This window comes from Heliconius melpomene, chromosome 7 (genome assembly GCF_056956725.1).
Source record: "Heliconius melpomene rosina isolate 202511_hmr_F chromosome 7, ASM5695672v1, whole genome shotgun sequence".
Taxonomy (NCBI): Eukaryota; Metazoa; Arthropoda; class Insecta; order Lepidoptera; family Nymphalidae; genus Heliconius; species Heliconius melpomene.
In genome coordinates this window covers 4,555,148-4,579,264 of record NC_140395.1, presented here as the reverse complement: position 1 = coordinate 4,579,264, position 24,117 = coordinate 4,555,148, and the positions used below count along the sequence as shown (strand labels likewise).

Below are 24,117 nucleotides of genomic sequence, written 5' to 3'. Positions count from 1 at the left end.
GCGGTCTATCGTATTGTACGGCGTTCGTCATTTTAACTTCTTTACTCGAGTAGAAATAATAATTAAATGGCCACTTGTTTTATACTTTACTTATTTAGTAATTTTTTTTTTCGATTTGTGGAATGCGATGGTTATGGGTTCGAATCAAGCTCGGAGTATTTAATAATTCATCACTTAATTATTTATTCACCCAGGAGAAGAAATTGAACCCATTACCATCATCTTGTACAGCACTATACTGACCAAAGTCTAAGACAAAATTAATTTTCTAATGCAGTTCAGTTCATCCTAGCTCTCTTGTCCACGAGCGTGAGCGTCTCTGTAATTTAATTTGTAACTCTTTAAGTAATGAACGCGTCGCTGCAGTAACTTACGTGATGTTTGAACTTAGAGGAAAGTTTGTTCTGTGCTTGTCAACCTACATCCATACCTATATTATAAATTTGAAAGTAACTCTGTCTATCCGTCTGTTTGTCTTTTACGCAACTACTTAACTTAATAAATATTCGTGTAGCGGGGGTAGCCGCGTTCGGGTCCACTAGTATTATTTATATAGGAATGTAGCGTTAGGGCTATAAAAAGGGGTTTTGCATATAGGGACTTTAAAAAAAAACTGAATCCAACGATTATGGATTCGACTCCAGTCGAGGAAGTGAAATATTTATTTACGTTTATGTTTCCATTTCTTCGCACTGGTATCGGCCTCCAGAATTCACCGGATAATGGAGAACGGAGCGTCTCAACACTTGATTGTCTCTGCCTATCCTGCTAGCGTGACACCAAAAAAAAAACACATTCTACTTATAAAATTTATTTTTATATGCTAAAATACTATGAAAAAATAATATACCTGCATTTATCTTCCTCGGAGGGCTTTTGCGACCGGTTAATTGTGATGGGGGTTTCCAGGGCATTATTTATACCCGTGTACGTCGAAACTTCGTTGTCTCTACTGACCTGCTTTTTTAACATTGTATTGTTGATTCTTGTAAAAAAATTTATATGAAATTCATAAATAATAAGACATGATGTTGTTTTTTTTAGAAAAGCATTCAAATAAAGGTTTCGAAGAGGTGCGGGTTCAAATTCCGTTACGTTAAAATTATTACATTACACTTAAGTGTGGAATATTACTTTAAAAATGTTAATAAGACATGATAATTACTATAATGTTTGAGTTTTTGATCAGTATAGACATTTAATAAACAATAAATAATAAATATTTCAAAAAGCGAGAGCGAGAGAGGGAAGTGTCAAGTTTTAATTTGTTTAATATCACATTTTCCTTCTTAAAGAAAACCTTATAAAGAAATCTCTGTTCTTTTTTATTATCGTACTTTTAAAACCAAAAATGCAAATAATATTTTCAATTATATCTATTTTATCTATTTCATCTATTTTTTAAAAACTGTTATATCCCATTAATTAAGTTTTTTTTTCAGCTTTACACTGTGTTCCGCAAGTAGCAGAATACACCATCACTTTCCCTGGATTCCAGAGGCATTGCGTGTTTACTGGCGAAATTAAACGTCTCTTTGCCTCGTCACAAGAACGAAGAAATAAAAATAATTAATATTTCATTTCCTCGAGTGGGAATCGAACCCACAGCCATCGCGTTTACAGTCACACGCTTGTGCCTTGCTCCTCGACTGGCATCATTTTTACTACGTTTACTACGTTTTCTATTAATATTTTTTTCTGAATACAATAAGAAAATACATGTGTCTTTGGTTTAACATGTCAAAACATGGGAAACAACTCTATAATATACAGTTCCCTTACATTATTACACTAGCACAAACTGCGGCTTGCCCTACATTCCCGTGGGAACACAGTCCCAACTCTCACATCACCTATATATAACTAACTTACTGTTAGAGTTTAACGAATTATTTACGTTATTCACTTAAGTAATTTATACGTTTAAGCCTTTGTCATCTATATATATATAAAATCGAAAGGTCACGCACTCATCACGAAATCTCAGAAACTACAAGAGCTAGGAATCTCAAATTTTGCATAGGAGTTACTTATAGGACGTAGGTGCTCGCTAAGACGGGAATTTGCAATATTCGATTTCTAAGGGGTTGTTTTTGGGGTCGAAAGTTTGTATGAAACTTCGTTACTACAAATGCTAGGAGTCTCAAATTTTGCATAGACGTCACTAGGACGTAGCCATGGAGACAAAAATTAATAATAACATAGTTCACGCGGGTAAAACCGCGAGCGGGCCGCTAGTAAGTTATATTTATGTAGTAACAGAGTAGGCAGAGGATTCTCGGGGCATTGCCTGTTACGTCGCAAAACTTAACGCCGTGCTTTCCCTCGTTACCAAAGCGAAGAAAAGAAAATATTAAATATTTTATTCTTTCGATTGGGAATCGAGCTTACTACCGTCACTTACGGTAACGTACAACGACGACCTTGAGCTTTTAAAACGAAATAATTATATATATTTAAAGCTCTTTAATAAGCTATGTATTTTTGCTTGATTAATTTGATACAAAAATTAAATATATGTATTAAGCATATGTTTTCTTGTTTTCTGAAGTAAATTGACCAATTTAATTATTTTAATGTCCTATTTGAATATACATGCATATTACGTTTGTAATTTCCAGTTTAACATAATTAAATGTTCCAGATAATTCATTTATATAAATATAATAATAATTGTTGCCCGCAACTTTATTTTCATTAATTTCATGATTTAAAATGTAATTTTCCGATTTTTCCTTTTACTGTAAGAATATTGGAAAATCATCTCTTAAGCACTGGCTCTAGCGTGCGACTATAAATGCGACAAGTTGTCGGTTCAATTTCCACTCGAGGAAATGAAATATTAAGTATATTTATTTTTCCGCTCTAGTAACGAGATAAAGCGCGACGTTGAGTTACGCCACTCAACACGTAACACCTTCAGAAACCGAGAAAAGTGGAGTAAGAGAGTGTCTTATTGGGATCGGAGTATCTTAACACTAGGCGCCTAGGTTCCATTTATCTATTTGCGTAAATCAACAAAATCTGATAAGACTAGTAAGGTATATTACGGTCTTAAATGCCACAAAAAGTCTAAAACATTCCTTAAATTATCCAAAACAAAATAACCATAAATTTAAACAACACTAACAGTAATTCAACCTATAAATAAAAAAAAAACTAAAAACAAAACACACATCAGTTGACACAGTAGCTAATGAGAAATAGCTTACTCTACATACCTATATACCTGCATACCTATACCGGTATAGACGTCCTATACAGGTATAGGACGTCTATACTAAATATTAAATTTATGGTTATTTTGTTTTGGATAATTCAAGGAATGTTTTAGACTTTTTGTGGCATTTAAGACCGTAATATACCTTACTAGTCTTATCAGATTTTGTTGATTTACGCAAATAGATAAATGGAACCTAGGCGCCTAGTGTTAAGATACTCCGATCCCAATAAGACACTCTCTTACTCCACTTTTCTCGGTTTCTGAAGGTGTTACGTGTTGAGTGGCGTAACTCAACGTCGCGCTTTATCTCGTTACTAGAGCGGAAAAATAAATATACTTAATATTTCATTTCCTCGAGTGGAAATTGAACCGACAACTTGTCGCATTTATAGTCGCACGCTAGAGCCAGTGCTTAAGAGATGATTTTCCAATATTCTTACAGTAAAAGGAAAAATCGGAAAATTACATTTTAAATCATGAAATTAATGAAAATAAAGTTGCGGGCAACAATTATTATTATATTTATATAAATGAATTATCTGGAACATTTAATTATGTTAAACTGGAAATTACAAACGTAATATGCATGTATATTCAAATAGGACATTAAAATAATTAAATTGGTCAATTTACTTCAGAAAACAAGAAAACATATGCTTAATACATATATTTAATTTTTGTATCAAATTAATCAAGCAAAAATACATAGCTTATTAAAGAGCTTTAAATATATATAATTATTTCGTTTTAAAAGCTCAAGGTCGTCGTTGTACGTTACCGTAAGTGACGGTAGTAAGCTCGATTCCCAATCGAAAGAATAAAATATTTAATATTTTCTTTTCTTCGCTTTGGTAACGAGGGAAAGCACGGCGTTAAGTTTTGCGACGTAACAGGCAATGCCCCGAGAATTCGGCAGAAAGTGGGGAACGGAGTCTTGTTTCCTCTGCCTACTCTGTTACTACATAAATATAACTTACTAGCGGCCCGCTCGCGGTTTTATCCGCGTGAACTATGTTATTATTAATTTTTGTCTCCATGGCTACGTCCTAGTGACGTCTATGCAAAATTTGAGACTCCTAGCATTTGTAGTAACGAAGTTTCATACAAACTTTCGACCCCAAAAACAACCCCTTAGAAATCGAATATTGCAAATTCCCGTCTTAGCGAGCACCTACGTCCTATAAGTAACTCCTATGCAAAATTTGAGATTCCTAGCTCTTGTAGTTTCTGAGATTTCGTGATGAGTGCGTGACCTTTCGATTTTATATATATATAGATGACAAAGGCTTAAACGTATAAATTACTTAAGTGAATAACGTAAATACTTCGTTAAACTCTAACAGTTAGTTAGTTATATATAGGTGATGTGAGAGTTGGGACTGTGTTCCCACGGGAATGTAGGGCAAGCCGCAGTTTGTGCTAGCGTAATAATGTAAGGGAACTATATGTAGAATTGTTTTGACATGTTTAACCAAACGCACACATTTAATTTTCTTATTATATTTAGAAAAAAATATTAAAAGAAAACGTAGTAAATGAAAAATGATGGGTTCGATTCCCACTCGAGGAATTAAAATTTTTAATATTTTTATTTCTCTTCTCTGTCTCATCAGCTCTTGCGACGAGGCAAAGTGAGGCGTTGAGTTTCGTCACTAAAAACGCAATGCGTCTAGAATGCGGCGGACAGTGGGAGATGGAGTGTTTTAACACTAGATTCCCTCTGCCTACCCGGCTACATACGGGACACAGCGTAAAGCTTAAAAAAACTCATTTAACGAGATATAACAGTTTTTGTACATTTAAAAAAAAAATTAAGAGGATTTTTGGTTTTAAAAGTATGATAATAAAAAAGAACAGAGATTTCTTTAAGAAGGAAAATGTGACATTAAAAAATAAAAGACTAGTGTCAAGTCCCTTTCTCGGTCTCGCTCTTTGAAATATTTATTATTTATTCTTTTTAAAATTTCTATACTGATCAAAAACTCAAACATTATAGTAATTATCATGTCTTATTAACATTTTTAAAGTAATATTCCACACTTAAGTGTAATGTAATAATTTTAACGTAACGGAATTTGAACCCGCACCTCTTCGAAACCTTTATTTGAATGCTTTTCTAAAAAAAACAACATCATGTCTTATTATTTATGAATTTCATATAAATTTTTTTACAAGAATCAACAATACAATGTTAAAAAAGCAGGTCAGTAGAGACAACGAAGTTTCGACGTACACGGGTATAAATAATGCCCTGGAAACCCCCATCACAATTAACCGGTCGCAAAAGCCCTCCGAGGAAGATAAATGCAGGTATATTATTTTTTCATAGTATTTTAGCATATAAAAATAAATTTTATAAGTAGAATGTGTTTTTTTTTTGGTGTCACGCTAGCAGGATAGGCAGAGACAATCAAGTGTTGAGACGCTCCGTTCTCCATTATCCGGTGAATTCTGGAGGCCTCTACCAGTGCGAAGAAATAGAAACATAAACGTAAATAAATATTTCACTTCCTCGACTGGGAATCGAATCCACAATCGTTGGATTCAGTTACAGTCACACCCCTATGCCGCTGTGCCACTACGGCCTTTTTTTTTAAAGTCCTATATGTAAAACCCCTTTTTATAGCCCTAACGCTACATTCCTATATAAATAATACTAGTGGACCAGAACGCGGCTACCCCCGCTTGAACTACACGAATATTTATTAAGTTAAGTAGTTGCGTAAAAGACAAACAGACGGATAGACAGAGTTACTTTCAAATTTATAATATAGGTATGGATGTAGGTTCACAAGCACAGAACAAACTTTCCTCTAAGCTCAAACATCACGTAAGTTACTGCAGCGACGCGTTCATTACTTAAAGAGTTACAAATTAAATTACAGAGACGCTCACGCTCGTGGACAAGAGAGCTGGGATGAACCGAGCTGCATTAGAAAATTAATTTTGTCTTAGACTTTGGTCAATATAGTGTTATACAAGACGATGGTAATGGGTTTAATTTCTTCTGCTGGGTGAATAAAGAATTAAATGATGAATCATTAAATACTCCGAGCTTGATTCGAACCCACAATGACAACCCCACGACCTGTCTGTCACGACCATAAATAAAAAAAATATTAAAAAATTAAAATATTTATTACTAAATAAGTAAAGTATAAAACAAGTGCCCATTTAATTATTATTTCTACTCGAGTAAAGAAGTTAAAATGACGAACGCCGAACAATGAAATAGACCGCATAGCATCCGCGGGTTTGTATCGAGATAATTAAATTAAAATTTCGATACTATTGTTAATGATTGCCTTTATGTATACTGTGTAGATATTTCTGCTATCATTAAATATAGGGGTGATGATAAAAATAATAAAAAGAAAATTAAATATATTATTCTAGATTTTTTTTTAAGTATTTTGGAAAATTTTCTAATTACGTAAATTATATTTTACGAATATTGTATAATTTTTGAATTATGTAAAGACATTTCTTTTTATAAATATAAAATTTCTACAGTGAGGTAATTTAGTCGCACGCTTGTTCCATCGCCACCTCAGGCCTCACAAATAAATAAAATTTAGCAAAAGAAGTAGAGCAGTAAATCTATTTAATCATATTTTAAAGGAAAACCTCGATAGTACAAGATTTTAAGTTAAATTTATATAAGAATCATCGTTTGTGAATCACCAACCCTAACAGTCGTTGTATAATTGTTTAATATGGACATTATGATTGTTAAGTCTCAAAATGTACGCTTGATAAATAATTAATTTTTATTATTATGTTCATTAATATTTGTACTTATGTCCTTTTACTATATAATTACTTTATCTTTTGTTGTCTATATATATAAAAGGACTTGTCCTCACTGACTGAGGTAAGTCGCACGCACAGCCGTAACCGCTGACGGTAGAAACGTGGAATTTGGACAGATGTTTACTTTCGTAATCTGGACATCCACTAAGAAGGGATTTAGAAAAATTGAAACCCTAAAGGAGTGAAATAAGGGTTGAAAGTTTGTAAGGAAAAAAAATTAAATCGGCACCGAGATTTATAAAATTTTAAATATAGACTTTTAAAAGTATTTAATTGAACACGTGTTTCATCGCTTTCTAGAATTCTTCCTCTAAGGGTGCAAATAAGGGGTTGAAAGTTTGTATGGAAAAATCTTAAAAACGCCACCGATTATCATAAAATTTTAAATTTGAACTGTTAAAAATATTTAATTGAACATGTGTTTCATGGTTTTCCAGAATTCACCCCCTAAGGGTGCAAATAAGGAGTTGAAAGTTTGTATGGAAAAATCTTTAAATCGCCACCGATTTTTATAAAATTGGAAATTTAGACTCTCAAAAATATTTCATTGAACATATGTGTCGTGGTTTATTACAATTCACTCCTTAATAAGCGAGCGAAGCTGCGCGCGTCCGCTAGTATGTTTATAAGAGACTATTGGCTGCCAGAAATTTGCGTGAACTATAAAAGGGAAAAATGAGTTTTCATAAGAATTTTGAAAAAAACTAATCTCCCCCAAAATATTGTAAGTATCGATCGAGGCTGAATATTGGAAAATCATCTCTTAAGCACTGGCTCTAGCGTGCGACTATAAATGCGACAAGTTGTCGGTTCAATTTCCACTCGAGGAAATGAAATATTAAGTATATTTATTTTTCCGCTCTAGTAACGAGATAAAGCGCGACGTTGAGTTACGCCACTCAACACGTAACACCTTCAGAAACCGAGAAAAGTGGAGTAAGAGAGTGTCTTATTGGGATCGGAGTATCTTAACACTAGGCGCCTAGGTTCCATTTATCTATTTGCGTAAATCAACAAAATCTGATAAGACTAGTAAGGTATATTACGGTCTTAAATGCCACAAAAAGTCTAAAACATTCCTTAAATTATCCAAAACAAAATAACCATAAATTTAAACAACACTAACAGTAATTCAACCTATAAATAAAAAAAAAACTAAAAACAAAACACACATCAGTTGACACAGTAGCTAATGAGAAATAGCTTACTCTACATACCTATATACCTGCATACCTATACCGGTATAGACGTCCTATACCTGTATAGACGTCCTATACCCGGTAGATACAGGTAGCGCTCAGTCGGCCTGATTAATACGACACACTTGCATTGTCTGCTCCGATGAATTAGACGCGTGTCGTTTGCATGTGAACGGGATGTTATGGATTATGCTTAATATCTATTTTTAATTAAGATATAAGGAATCCAATATGAACGGCTTTAATATAAATATTAAAAATGTTAAATTTATACTAAAATTTGAAGAAAAAAGAGGAAAACTGATAACATCTAAATTGTATGACAAAAATTTGGCAAGGAAGGGCTTTGATCATCAGCTCTTTAAACAATTACAATATCTTTCTACAGATAGAATCTTGAAGATATTTAAGAATATACAATAAATAAATCATTTAAACAATAGAACATATTCATTTATTATTCCAAAATTAATCGTTTTTACTACCACTTACCATTCACAGGTGTAGATTCCTTAATAATTATTAACCTGAATAAGAATTAACATACCCCATTTTCTCACATTTATTTCACTATTTACTTATTAAAAACCTAAATTTAGTAATTAAATACAATACCAAACGTTACTAAACAAACATTAAATGTGCTATGTTTATTTTTATTTATTATTTAATAAAAAATTTTAGTAAGTAGCCCTAGAACATAAATAATACTGGGCCAGTAATGGAATTAACGTCGTTTTATTTACAGAATGACTTTTAGTGAATACAACGAGCTGGATGAAAGCTGAAAAGACCTACTATAGCTATTCATAGAGTAACTTTAGTTGGTTCTAGTATAATGTACGCTGTATATTGAAAATTTTAACGTACATTGAAAAAATGTATTAAAATGTTAATACTTCCAGTCTATAGGCCAGTCGTGGCGCAGGAGCACGAAGTGTGTTCCATGGGTGTGGGTTCCATTTCTACACGAGGAAATGAAAGCCACTCAACACGTATTGCCTCCAGAATTCGGTGGAAAATGGGTAACGAAGTGCCTTAACACTAGGCTTCCCTCTGTCTACTTTACAGCGCGCTGAATACCATAAAAAAATATAGTAGAATTGGAATCCATACTTCCTTAAATGTCTCTATTTTCTGTAGAGTTTAATTGTAGGTTCTGATAGATTCGGCAACATTCATATAAGCTGTCGTTAAATATAAAAAAATATTAAATGTAATAAAAATTAAAAAAATATAATAATTAAAATTAAAAAAAAAATTAAAAAATATAATAATTTTCAAAATATATTTTATCTAATCCCGAGTATGCGAACACATTTAAATATTACAACATATTGCATCACACTTCTACATATAAAAGCTTGTTTAACTTTAACTTCCTTTCACAGCCATGTTTGTATGAACATAAATGTAAAATTAAATTATAAATCCTTTCAAACTAAATTTTAATATATTGACAAAAGAAATATATCACATTTTTTAATGTTTTTTATAAGTTTACGAGACCTTTTCATAATTGTATACAAAAAACAGCTTCACGATTTTTCCCGTATAGTAGGGTAGGTCGAGGAAACTCAGTAATAAGACAATCCGTTTCTTAGTTTCCGTATTATTTTTTAGACATTTCGTGTCGTATTGCGGAACACAACTCCGCGCATTGCTCATTGTAGCGGGAAATGAAAATAATTTAAATATGATCTTTTTCCGTCTGAATATCAATCCACAACTTACAGTCAAACGCTGCCCGACTGGGCCAGTACGATCTCATGTATGTTACGTTATACATAAATAGCAAAATGATAGTAGCATGTTATAGAAAAAAATAATGAAGTGACAGTTAATATTAATATGTTCAGATAAAAGTTACATTTAATTAGGTACAGCATACAATGTCCTTTAAAGAAAGTGGAACGAGGAATATAAAATCACTTTAGAAATAGAGACGAGACGAGAATAAGGAAAATAGGAGACTTACAGCTCTGACCCTGTAAGAAAATGGAAATAAATAAGAGTTGTATATGATACATGACCCATTTTTAGTACCCAAATAAACTTTGATCATAGGTAGGTAGATTCTCTTATTCATTAAATGAATTTTCATTTCGAACCAGTAGTTCCTAAGATAAGCGCATACAACCAAACGGACTCCCCTACTTTATAACATGAACGTAGATTTTCCTAAGCATATTAATTATTATACCAGCGAACCCTCAAATAATAAAAAGAAGACCCAGCTATTATATAAAACACGTGAAGTTCATCTTAATTTCAAACGATATATTTTATATAGTGACTAGTGGACCCGCACGCGGCTACGCCCGCTTGAACTATACGAATGTTTGTTAAATATATTTATTAAATTATTTTCAGTTTTTAATAGAGACGTTTTCTAACAACAAACTTGGCAAATCGTTGCTTAGCAACGGTCGCATAGTGACAGTTGTTATTATCATGGCGGAATAAATAGCATGTCAAATTAATAAGTATTTTAATATATTGGTATATATCGAAAATATTACAAATACGAGAAAAAAAAGTATCCTATGTTCATCCCGAGACCCTCAAGTATCTCTATATGAGTATTTTATCACAATTAAATTAGCGGTTTGGCCCTGATTGTGTAAGAGACAGACAGACAGACAGACAGAGTTACTTTCGAATTTATAATATAGGTATGGATATAATAATATATTTCAACTTTATGACAGATATACGTACTCGTACGAACGGTCCTTTGTGAGTCGAGGCCTTATCTCGGGCTGTACTTGTCCGTTTTAGTGCCTTTTTTTTCTTTATTGTTTTAGATTAAAGTATATGGGTATGTAGAGGTGGATAGGTAGAAATAGGTTAGATAAATGTTTTAAGTACGATAAAGATCATACATAATATATAACATAGAAATGATTAAAAAATATTTTTTGTAACTTTTTAGGTAGGTAGAGCGAATTTAGTGCTAAATTTCAGTATATTTTTGATATTTTAAGATAATAATTAATAATTTAAATATTGGACTGCTTATGCTTATGCTTATATACTTGATGACTGTAGGCGCGACAGGTTGTGGGTTCGATTTCCACTCGAAGCAATGAAATATCGAATGTGTAATGTGTAAGTTCTTCGCTCTCATGTACTCGTGTCGAGGCAAAGCGGCTTTTAGTTCCGTCACGTAATACCTCCAGAATTTGGCGGAAAGTGGGGAGCGGAATGTCTTAACCCTAGGCTCCCTCTGTCTGCCCTGCTCCATGGCTACGGAATACAGCGTGAAGCGGTACAATTAAGCATTGTTTATATATTTATATAAAAAACAATATTTACAATTTTTTTTTATAAAACACTTATTTAAAACAACATAATAAATAATAATATAATCATACAAACATATAAGTTCGTATAAGTAAGTAGTACACGAAAGTGAACCGCACTAATTACTCGATTCAATGGTCTCCCCAAACGCGAGTAACTGTAATTACCTCGCCACGGCCTGTTGAGGGAACTGCTCCAAATGTCCTTACTGCTCGACTCTTGCTCAATTACACACCCCTTATTCTGCATTGTGCATATTATGTGTGTGTTGATGAAATTTTATGTTTGGTGGTAGTTAATAACCAGGAAACAGCGCTTCGAGGTCTATCGTGACGTATGGGGGCCCGTGTGACTGTAAACGACATGTTATGGGTTCGAGTCCCACTAGAGGAAAGGAAAGATTTAATATTTTCAGTTCTTCGCTCTGAAGTCGAGGTAAAGCGCGAGTTCATCAACACCCAATGCCTGTAGAATTCAGCAGAAAATGGGGAACGGAGTGTCTTTACATTAGGTTCCCTCTGCCTACCCTGCCTTTAGCGGAATAGAGCGTGGAACTAAAAAAATAATTATATGGGGAACATAAAATGGGGAACATCTTAACTCTTTAGGTCACTACCGTGAGCGGGATATAGCGTGAAGCAAAAAAAAATGCTAATATAGACTAAAATATTAGAGGCAATGAAGTTTCTAACAGTGTTATTACATGCTTACCGTCGCTCGTTTCCCGTCGACGCGACGCGATGTGGCGCTCGCGGGAACTTATTTCATCCTCCACTTGCATCGTATTACGAAATTGACCAATTTAACTTTTACTGGAAACTTATTACCTATTTGGGAAAACTAAAATATATAAAATTAATATAAATTTTTAAGATGTTAATACACATTTAGAAAAGAAAAATATCTATTTAGGAAAGGATAACAGTTTGAACGTAGCGGGATTTGAAGGCGCGTCTCTTGAAAATCGTCCAAGCGCTCTGACCACTAAGCCATACGTTCTTATCAAGCTACGACGATATTCTTATACGCTTGTTATTAAATATTTTAGGTTTTAAATATTTTTAACATTTTAAAATGTTATATACGAAAAGAAAATTACTTATTTAGGAAATATATATATACGAGTATATAAAATTATTTTACAATAATAAAAAGTAAGGATCAATCCTTACTTCAAACTATCAATCGGCAGTACTATACATATACGAGTATAACAAGTACGTTCAAAGGCATCGGCCAAGACACCGCCTAATGCGTTCGTGTGGTGCATCCATGAATAATGCATCCAATGCACTACCATTACCAGGTTAGCAGTGAATCTGAGGAGGTGTTACGCTAAGCGCTTTAGAACTTGACTTGGTGAAACGTCAAAGAGCGCTACGTAGAGGTGATAATTTTAGTTAGGTTGTGGATCTTATAGTGAAAAGCTGATTTTATAGCGGGAATATTTATCTGGAACTGTTTTTACCAGGCTGATGCCGATATGGTTGTGGATTCAGTTTCTACTGGGGGGTAATAATATTTTTAATTATTTTTTATAAATTGTACTTCTTGAAGTACAATACAGTCCTGAAATTGATATGAAACCCTCGATATGTGAGTACAACTTGCACTTGACGGTTTCCAGAAATAACGTTATATCCCAATTAGTGGAATTCAAAATTAAAATTAAATCTGAAGAAGCAGAAAATATTTGATTTTATTTATCCGAACTTCAAATTGGACAAAATATGATAATATATCGCTACCTTCCTTGTAAAAATAAAAATAAAACTCATATACATAAACTTAAATATATAAATTAAATACAAAATTCGAAACATGAACAACACTTACCTACCAACATACTAACATATAATATAATTAATATATCTAACATAAAACGAGCTCCGAAAACAGCGTACTCTCCTCATATAAATAAAGCTCATTAAGCCCATTTCGTCATGCTCCCAAAAGTTCGACATAATGGCCCAACTCCAATATTTAGACGAAATAAAATTACGAACACGAAGCCTTCTTTACTTTATTGATAATTCATACGACACCAACATGGATGGAACAGGAACCCTTTTAAATATACCATGAGTGCTGAAATTTTAACGGATTTGGTAAGAGAGAAATTAGGTAGGATATTATAGTATATGAAGAGGAGAGACAGCGGGTATTACACTAGTATTGTAGGTAAGAATAAAATTCTTTATTCAGATAAAAAAAAATGTATTTATTTTATTTTTTATTATCTCATATAGCAGAGTAGGCTGAGGGAACCTAGTGTTAATACTTTTTGTTCCCAATGCAATGAATTTTCAACATACTGGATTATCACCCTAATTGGTCGCTTTATAATGCACGTATAACTTCAAAATTCAGGGGAAAGTGGAGAATGAAATTGTCGTAATGTGTAGAGGCTTAAAACTAGGTTCCCAGATTCCCTCTGCCAACTCTTCTATATGCGAGATACAGGGTGAAGGTAAAAAAAACTAATTTCAATTAAGATTATCCTCTCGTACAAATCAACATAATAAAACTCCGACAGCGGGCATAAAGACAGCCACCGTTATAGCGACGTCGGAGCTCACTGTGCATACTTATGTGATCCTTGTCTATGTAAATGTACTTTAAAATCTTTTACATGCTCGAGTTTTTATAATTTATTGTCAGTTTTTAAATATTTCGTGTTATTATACATTTTTTACTAACAAAAGTATAAATGTTTAAATGAAATTAAAACACATAAGAGTCGTTGTTTTTTGAAAAACTATGTTAAAATTTCGTATTATTCGTGCAATTTTCCTACATGACTTGTAGGAAAAGAGATCCACTTCGATTTCCATTACCCTTTAAATATCGTATTTTGGCTCACTTAATTTATTTAATTTTTTTCTATCTACCCTGCTATATGCGTGATACAGCGTGATGCTTATTGCTATTAAACAATATACATTTTCAAGGCAGTCAGTCATTTATATAGTCACGAAATCTCAGAAACATACATGCACACTACATGTGCTAGGAATCTCAAATTTTGCATAGGAGTTACTTATGGAACGTTATTTATAGGATCGCTAAGACGGGAATTTGCAATATTCGACTTCTAAGGGGTTGTTTTTGGGGTTGAAAGTTTGTATGAAACTTCGTTACTAACGAAGTTGCAAATGCTAAAAGTCTGAAATTTTGCATAGACGTCACTTATAGTATGTAGGTACTCATGGAGACAGAAATTACTAATAACGTAGTTCACGCAGGCGAAGCCGCGGGCGGGCCCCTAGTTCATTATATTAATCGATTGGACCTGTATGCTTTTATTATTCGATAGTTTGAACAATCTAAATGTTACAGTAACAAGATATGTATAAGATAACATTGTATTAGTAAAGCTGATATCGTAAGTGCCGACAGTCTCTACTGTACTGCAGGTATTGTACTCGAGGCTAAATTGCTCGCTTTAATATAACGTGGACAGCAATATCGATATCTCGATTAAATTTTGTATGGTTATTGTTACTCCCTTAGGTTAAGCTTAGGTGGATGCAGGTGAATTAATGAAGATCAAACAATATAATATCTATTTCTTCTCTTAGCTTCATCTATATATATAAAATCGAAAGGTCACTCACTCTTCACGAAATCTCAGAAACTACAAGTGCTAGGAATCTCAAATTTTACATAGGAGTTACCTATATGACGTAGGTGCTCGCTAAGACGGGAATTTGCAATATTCGACTTCTAAGGGGTTGTTTTTGGGGTCGAATGTTTGTATGAAACTTCGTTACTACAAATGCTAGGAGTCTCAAATTTTGCATAGACGTCACTAGGGCGTAGTCATGGAGACAGAAATTAATAATAACATAGTTCACGCGAGTGTAACCGCGAGCGGGCCGCTAGTGCTGTATATATCCCGCGTATATCAGGATAGGCATATGAAACTATGAAATCAGGGGAACCCAATTTTAAAACCCTTCGCTTCCCACTTTCTATTGATTCTGGCATTACTTGTTGAGTGGCAGAACTCTACACCAGAGCGAAGAAATGAAGAAAATTCTCGAGTAGGAATGGAACCCACTACCTGTCACGCTTACAGTCACATGTGGCCTCCACGATATATTAATAGTCAATATTTGTAAATTAGATAAAAGCCATTTTATAATATTCATAGGTAGGTATGTTAATTCGGCCTTTTTGGCCGAGCGACGTTTGTATAGAATTCAAACCAAATTGTCAGTTTTGGAATATTAAAGGAAAGATATATATGAAGGGATAATTTTTGAAGGAGTCACTTAAAAGGTAGCTTTTTTAGCTTTACGCTGTATCTGCCCTGTAATCTGGGAACGTAGTGTTAAGACACTTTGTTCCCAATGAAACACTTCCGCTCCTCACTTTTTGCTAAATTCTAAAGGCATCGCTTGTTCAGTAGCGGAACTCAACACCGTGCTTCACTTCTTTACTAGAACAGAGAAATAAAAATATGAAATATTTCATTTCCTCAAGTGGGGATCGAACCCACAACCTATCGCGTTTGTGTCCATGCGTCACGACTGGGATCAATAAATTTATATGATGTTAACTCATGCCTGTGGCTATGACACTGTAAATACATCCATGTATACTATATACTAGTAGGTAGCTCGCCTACGGGCTTACCCTAAATATATTATGTTCTGGTCTTGGAAACAAATATATTACGAGACATTAACGACAGACGTAGTTGTGACGCATTGTCCTTTAAGTATTTGTATAATAAATAAAGAATGTTATCATTTACTTATGGGAGATAATGAGAAAAATAATAATAATAAGACACTCTATAATTAGGGTAAGTAAAAAGGAACCTGGGAACGTGTTAAGATATTCCGTTCCCATTAAGACACATACGTTCTGCGTAAGATAATGAAAACATTAAATATTTAATTCCCCGAGTAGGAATCGTACCCATACAGCACACCCTTCAGCCCCCAAGCTACGACGTCCTCATATATTCTAAATAATATAATTTATTCAAATATATTTTCAACATAGGAGGATATTTTGACATCAATTTCATTAACTTATATAAAAAAACCTTAAAACAATCCAATTTATAAAATAATTTTAATATAAAAAAAAATTATAGCACACGATTTATTTTATCAAAGTGGAATCCCCCTACAAGTTGTACGTTATTAGATCGCGCGGTCGGGCGGGAGCCGCGATGCTGGCAATACCTATACCACCAGCTGAGCTATGGCCTTCATTCGTTTTATTTTATTAGTTTTCTATTTTTATACTTAGATTGTATGTATTTTTTATAATAATTATATAGACATTTAAATTAGAATTCTTAGTAATGTAATAATTACTATAAAGTAGGGGGATTAGGGGTTGTTCCAAAGATATTTTGCTGAGAATTCTCGTTGACGCCGAAGTTTTGTATAAAAAACTGTTCAAATATTAATAAGAAATTTCGGTATATTAGTATAACAAAATCAAAGACAGTCAATAAAATTAATTTAAAATAGACATAAAAATTGTTACCCTACGTTTTTTTTTCCAAGAAACCAGACATAAATTAGGGAACGAAGTATTAAACCTCTCATTTCTTATTTTGAATTTTCGAGACATTGCGCAATGAATTGAGGAGCGGAGCTTAACGCCGCACCTTGTATATCAAAGCACAGAAATGAAAATAATTTAAATATAATAATTTCGTCGAAGGGGAATCAAATCTACATACATCGTATTCTTATTAACAATAAAAAGAATAAAAAAATAAATAAATAAGAAAATATTTATAAAAACCAACATTTACTTTAAAACAAAGTAATTTTATTTAGTCCAATTTAGGAACGGCACTATCTTACTTGCCACTTGCCATTTATCTCCGCAAAGCTGTACGGTGTTGAGCCCGGCTCTCCGGTGGGCCATTCTGGACTATAATGAGTGGAGACGACTGTCGTAACGTACGGCCGCTACTCGCTGAGTAACTGCTCGTTAAACAACGGTGAATTTTCATTTCATTGCCAAAAATATAGGGACTGGTGCTGTTTTAGTGCCAATTATACTTTATGGTGGAGAATCGTTTGAATATATTTGGGGTGCCTTTCTTTTGGACTTTGGTACTTGTTTTTTTTTTAATTTTCATTAATAAATATTAATTCCAGCGGTGGCGAGGCAAGGCAAGGAAATGAAGGATATAAATAAATAAATCAGCTTCACGCTGTATCACGCACAGCGCAGAGTAGGCAAAGGGAACCTAGTGTTAAGACATAATTCTTTGAGAGGAGATCGAACCAGACGCTTTGCACATTTGAGCCCCTGCGCCACAACGAGCCTCAAATTAAATATATAAATTACATTAAAATAATAATATTATCATTTCATCATTCTGGTTACAGCAAAGGGCGGCGTTAAGTTCTGCCACTTCACTCAATACCTCTACAATTTGGTAGGAAATTTGAAGCGGAGTGTCTGAACACTAGGCTCCCTTTACTTATCCTGCTACATGCAGGATACAGCGTGAAGCAGAAAAAAAATACGATAATATTATTTGAAATTGAGACGATGCTTACAAAAATATAATAATTGTAAAGTATAACTAAAATAAATGTCTGTCACACATAATACCCTCAAAATGACTTCAAATGTGAGGGACACTACATGAGAAACAGAGTAATGAATGTAGATCTAGAGTTCTAATTAGCATAATAGTTATTTGGGTGACAATACCTCTTCTCACGTTGTTAAGTGGCCGCCTCTCGGACGACCGCCTCTCCGACAGTTAACCCCCACAAAGCTTTTTAGTGTGTCCGTCCTAAACCTCGCCTGGGGGTATTCAACGACACACGTAATGGACCACTCGTTGATAGGTCTAACTTACGAGCAGACTTTACTAACAATTTGGAGACATAAAATGGATTGGACTATTGTAGTGATATTTTGATATAATAATCATTTATTTTATAAGAAGACTAATCTATATATATAAAATCGAAAGGTCACTCACTCATCACGAAACCTCAGAAATTACAAGTGCTAGGAATCTCAAATTTTGCATAGGAGTTACTTATAGGACGTAGGTGCTGGCTAAGACGGGAATTTGCAACATTCGACTTCTAAGGGGTTGTTTTTGGGGTTGAAAGTTTGTACGAAACTTCGTTACTACAAATGCTAGGAGTCTCAAATTTTACATGGACGTCACTTATAGTACGTGGGTACTCATGGTGACAGAAATTAATAATATCGTAGTTCACGCAGGCGTAGCCGCGGGCGGGCCGCTAGTATTATATAAATAAAAAAAATATTTTGAAAATTGGGAAAGCTAAGAATAAGCAGATGTCATGGTGGCGTTGTGGCACAGTTCGGTGACTGTATACGCGGGCGTTGTAGGTTCGATTTCCACTTGTGGAAATGAATTATTATTTATTAGTATTTTCATTTCTTCGCTTTGGTGTATAGGCGGCGTTAAATTGCGCCACTCAACTTAAAATTCGGCCAAATATGTGGAGCTACCCTTCTATGAAGCTGAAAAAAGATTTTTTTTAATTTTTTTAATTTATTATTATTTAACAGCTAAGGCATATAATCTAAGAAGGCTATTTGTCAGTTTACTTTGTTTTTTTTTTAATAAAAAATATACGTTTAATTTCAGTACAAAAGAGTAAGTATAGTAAGAAAAATCAACTTATTTATTTCATTCCTAGCCAAACTGTACCAATCAACTTGAAGTAAATTGAGAATGCAAATTTAAATCGAATTGTCTGTAAACAATGGTTTAAGCGGAATGAATATATCTTAGGAGTGTTTGTGAGGAGAGTGGTGACGTCATCGTCCCGCGGGCGTTCATTTCTTAAGCTCTTCTATTTAGTTTATCTGTTTTTACGAATTGTTCTCTTCAACCAAGTAAATGAAGCGATTTATATTGTTTTAGGAATGTTTTGAATTTCCTTATATATTACTTACTATACTACTTACTTGATAATTAATTTGAAAATTAATTGATTATATTTTTTGTTTTTAGTATAGTGGTTAGTAGTGAAGGAAGAGAGAACTGGGGGCCTAGTGTTAAGGCATGCGTAACTTCTGTTTTAAATATTTTCTAAATAAAAGAATGCGTTCGATATAAATAAGGATACGTTTAAGGAAAGTACTATTTGCTAGTTCCGCCACTCAATAAGCAATGCCCGATAATTCCGCGGAAAGAGGGAATGATAGGATGGAAGTGTTTTAATCAGATATGTGCGGGATACAGCGTGACGTTAAAAAAAATACTTTTACAACATCACATACGTATACAAAATATAATATTCATACATATTCAGTCAATTAGTAAAGAATATTATTATGTATGGTATTGTAACTAATAATTTATTTAGATTAAATTGTTATATCTAACTGTTTTTGTTTAAAAAGTTTATTTAAAATATATTAGCTGTTTTAAGGTCCTTGCTTATACTAAAGAACTATACAGAAAGACAATTCTATTTAGAGCACGATTATATATTTTTATACAATATTTTTTATTTTATAAACGTGTACATTATATTGTACAATATATTGAGAGTGCGGATTCTAGGAACGAATGCAACAATAAAAACAATAAGTAAAAGCTTAAAGCTCGCGACTCTACTGACACTACTATCACACGTGTTGCTGCTGGTGGATTAGATACAAGATTTTTTTAACTTTACCTTCTATCCCACTCATAGCAGAGTATCTGGGAACCTAGTGTTAAAACACTCCTCGCCCATTAAGACACTACCGTTCCCCACTTCCCGTCGAAATCCGGAGGTACTGACTGTTGAGAAGCGAAACTTAACCCAGTGCTTTGCCTTGTTACCAGAGGGAGGATTTTCTTCCTCCAGTGAGGTTTTAGAGATCTATCTCTTCATCCTCAGTGGATAGATGCTTGTTGCACTTTTACGCAAAATCCACTACATCGTTTTAGTTGAAATTTTATAGTAATTTTAAGCAGGCGAAGCCGTGTGTCGATCGCTAGAATAGTATATACTGCAAGTATGCAATAAAATAGCTTCAACAGGAATACATATCACACTCTCATATATATTAGTGTGAGATAAAACAAATGCTTCGAATGGAAAGTAACGATAGCACCTGCGAGCGCCGCGCGCCGGATGTCAGCCGGTCGCTGCGTTACTTACAATACTGACTAACTATTGTATATGTGTTCACTGTTCTAGTTGAAACCATTTAATACTACAATACTCGTAGAATACAAATATAATATGTTTTCTTTTTTTTTTTGCTGTACGACGTATCTGATATATAGTAGTGGGCAGTGGGAACCTAATGTTATGACACAAGGTTCGGGGTATTGTATGTTGAGTGGCAGAACTAAGCGCCGCGAAGAAAGGAAAATAATTAATACCCCGAGTGAGAATCGAACCCACTACAGTGACGACTTATTTTTATTAAAATACATTTTTGTTTAATTATCATCTACAAAACACAGAAAGCGTTTAACGAAACATAGGATTGCTTTGAGTTCGATCTCATCCTAATTTAAACATCAATTGATGCCTAAATTACTTTCTTTTGTCAAGCAATGATTCAAAATGAGGCGAAAGTTACTGAAAATTGGACAATATGTGGGAAATAAGGCAAAAGTGGGGAAGGTGAGGAGTGTTTTAAGACTAGAAGAATCCCGCTGCCTATCCTGCTGTATGCGGGATACAGAGTGAAACTGGAGAGAAAAATGAGAGAAATTACACATGTCTTGACACAAAATTTCCTCGTATTGCTATATGCGGGATTCAGCGAAGTAAAATAAAAACTTTAAACTTTAAATTAATATTTATATATGTTGACGTTATACCTTCTAGTATTCGTAGACAAACCAGTGAGCAAAAACTTGTGTTATATAATCGTATAAAGTATTGCTATACTTGTTATTGTTGTCAGTCTAGACGCCTTTCACGAATAAATTATGCGGTTTTTTAACTTGAATAAAATTTTTGTCAAGAGAATAAAAAGCAAGATAACTTACACCGCTAATATATACTGATATATATTTTATGTTAATTTCACAATTTTTTTTGCAAAGAGTAAATGTATTTAAAAAATATTGTAAACTCATATTGATATGGAGCCGTCGTAACTCAGTGGCGCAGTATCTGTCTAAAAACGCTATAGTAAATGTGGTTTCGATTCCCACTAGGAGAAAACAATTATTTTCATTTTATCGCTGTGATGAAAAGAAAAAGCGTGGAAGAAATTCCTATGCTCTAAAAAACTAAGCCCACCATTTTTTATCTTCTCTGTTATGAATTTACATGTTAGAGTGTCTAAGCATCTAATCTAAGCTAAATGGGAGGAAAATTTTAAAAGAAACAAAAACCGACTTCTAACAATGAACTAAAGAGTGAAAAATAATTTTACAAAGATTTTATAATTTTGAAGTCGGTGCCAAGTAAAACAAACAGGCTTAGTGATTAGATATTGTAGTAAAGGTGTTGTAGCATTAGATTGACACCGACTTCAAAATTATAAAATCTTTGTAAAATTATTTTTCACTTTTTAGTTCGTTGTTAGAAGTCGGTTTTTGTTTTTGTTAAAAATTAATTTATTTTACGATTTTAAGTGATGGGTAGATCTTAAAATGATGCTTCTTAAACGAGTGGTGATAGTGGTGGTAGTGGTTGTCAACGAGTGGTTGTGGTTGTTACAGTATAATCAATTTTTTACCAAAAAAAACAAACTTTCTCAATTTTCTCCGGATTCCATAATCGAAACCTAACCAAACTTTCACCAAATTATCCTTGAAGTGTATCCTTTCAAATAAAAAAAGAATCATCAAAATCGGTTGGCGCGATATTGAGTTATTCGGCTATTAGTCGCGCACATGCCTAATGCAAATTTAAGACTTATGTGATTTTCTCATGGATACCATTGTCAGACATGGACCAAAAAAAATGGGACCATTCGGGAAGCTATACCTTTCAAATAAAAAAAAATATCAAAATCGGTTCACCCAGTTAAAAGTTATGAGGTAACAAACATAAAAAAAAAATACAGTCGAATTGATAACCTCCTTTTCTTACAGAAGTCGGTTAATAAAAAGAGGAAGAATTAAGAGGTTTTGTTACCTTCTATTCAATAGTCAGACCTAATTGATTTGTGTTCAGTCCACTCCCCACGTCCGCCTCGTCCGCCTCGTCCACCTCGTCCGCCTCGTCAGCCTTCGCTCGCCGTAATGAGAACAATTGTTACAACGGTTTGCTTCCCTTATATATTTGATTATATGTACATTGAATACATCATTAGAAATAATTTTTATATTTTAGAAAAATAAATGTTGTTAATTTTATAAATATTTTGATTATTAAATTATATCTGTATGAAGAAATACTTACATTCTATACCTACCCTTCTTTATTAATGTTATAATGCGGAAGTTTGTTTACTGCATCGCCCTAATCTCAAGAACTATAGACTCGCGTTGAATTAAAATTAAAATCTAATAGTCCATCTATCGTTAATTATTTCAACGCAAGTTAATTTCATGCAATTCTAAATAAAATAGTATTTTTTTAGCTAAAACTCACAAAGTATATTTTTTAAAGGGAATAATTAAAACGGCCTCGATCCCCCGCGTGCTCCCGCGCGTACCCAAGTGGATATTTAATCGCCAAGTTATTTTTATTTATCGAGGACGAGGACGAGGTGACGCAAGTAGGTCGGACTAAATAAATATAGGTGTTAAAATCTCATGATTTACTCATTTTTTTTAAACCCTTTTTCTTTATTTATATTAAAGTTAAATATTTTGATTGTTTTTTATGACTTAATGGGAGATAGGCGTTATAAAATAATGTATTTAAGTAATAAGGCTTTTTAGGCCAGACGCCAGTCGTGGTAAACGTTACAGGTTATGAGTTCGATTACCATTCGGAGAAATGAACTAATTTTTAATAATACTTTAAAAAGCTTGCGGAAAGTGGGGAACAGAGTGTCTTAACATTAAATTCCTCTATACGCGGGATACAGTGTAAAGCTGAAATAAAAAGAGAAAAAAAACAAGAATATTGAATGACAGTTCTTTATAATTATGAATCATTTAATACTAAACTCACTTAGTGTGTCATTCAAACATAATTACAAGCTAAATGACACTTATTAAACTAATAATCTCAAAGAGACTTTTAAGCTATTTAAAAAATTAAGTACTATACCAAAAATATTTTAAATAAAATAAAAAAATATATTTAAGAATAATTGATGCGTCGTCGTGAACCAGTGTGAAGGTTGTATCTTCGTATCCCACTCGAGGAAATGAAATAATTAATACTTTCATTTCTTCGCTCTGGTATCGAGACAAAACGCGGGGTTAAGTACTGCCACTCAACAAGCAACGCCTCCAAAAATCTGCGAAAAGTGGGGAGCGGAGTATCTTAACATTAGGTTCCTTCAGCGTACCCTGCTATACCCGATATAAAGCCTGAATATAAAAAAATACTAAAAATCTCACTCCTTGTATTTCAAACATAATTACGAGCTCAATAAAACTTATTAAGCTAATAGCATCGAAAGTAACTTTTAAGCTATATAAAAACTTGGATACACCAAAGATATTTTTAAACTTTA

At 33.4% G+C, this 24,117-nt stretch overlaps 2 long non-coding RNA genes across 2 annotated transcripts; one reads left to right on the top strand and one right to left on the bottom strand.

The window, feature by feature from the left end:
* LOC146537427 (uncharacterized) lies at window positions 1-22,712 on the bottom strand. The gene is made up of 3 exons (XR_014878140.1): window positions 22,620-22,712; window positions 851-957; window positions 1-319 (listed from the first exon to the last, which is right to left on the bottom strand). It is a non-coding gene; the product is annotated as an uncharacterized LOC146537427 (long non-coding RNA).
* On the top strand, window positions 5,154-6,209 carry LOC146537428 (uncharacterized). Its single transcript, XR_014878131.1, has 2 exons — window positions 5,154-5,533; window positions 6,109-6,209. It is a non-coding gene; the product is annotated as an uncharacterized LOC146537428 (long non-coding RNA).
* Window positions 22,713-24,117: the final 1,405 nt, after the last annotated feature.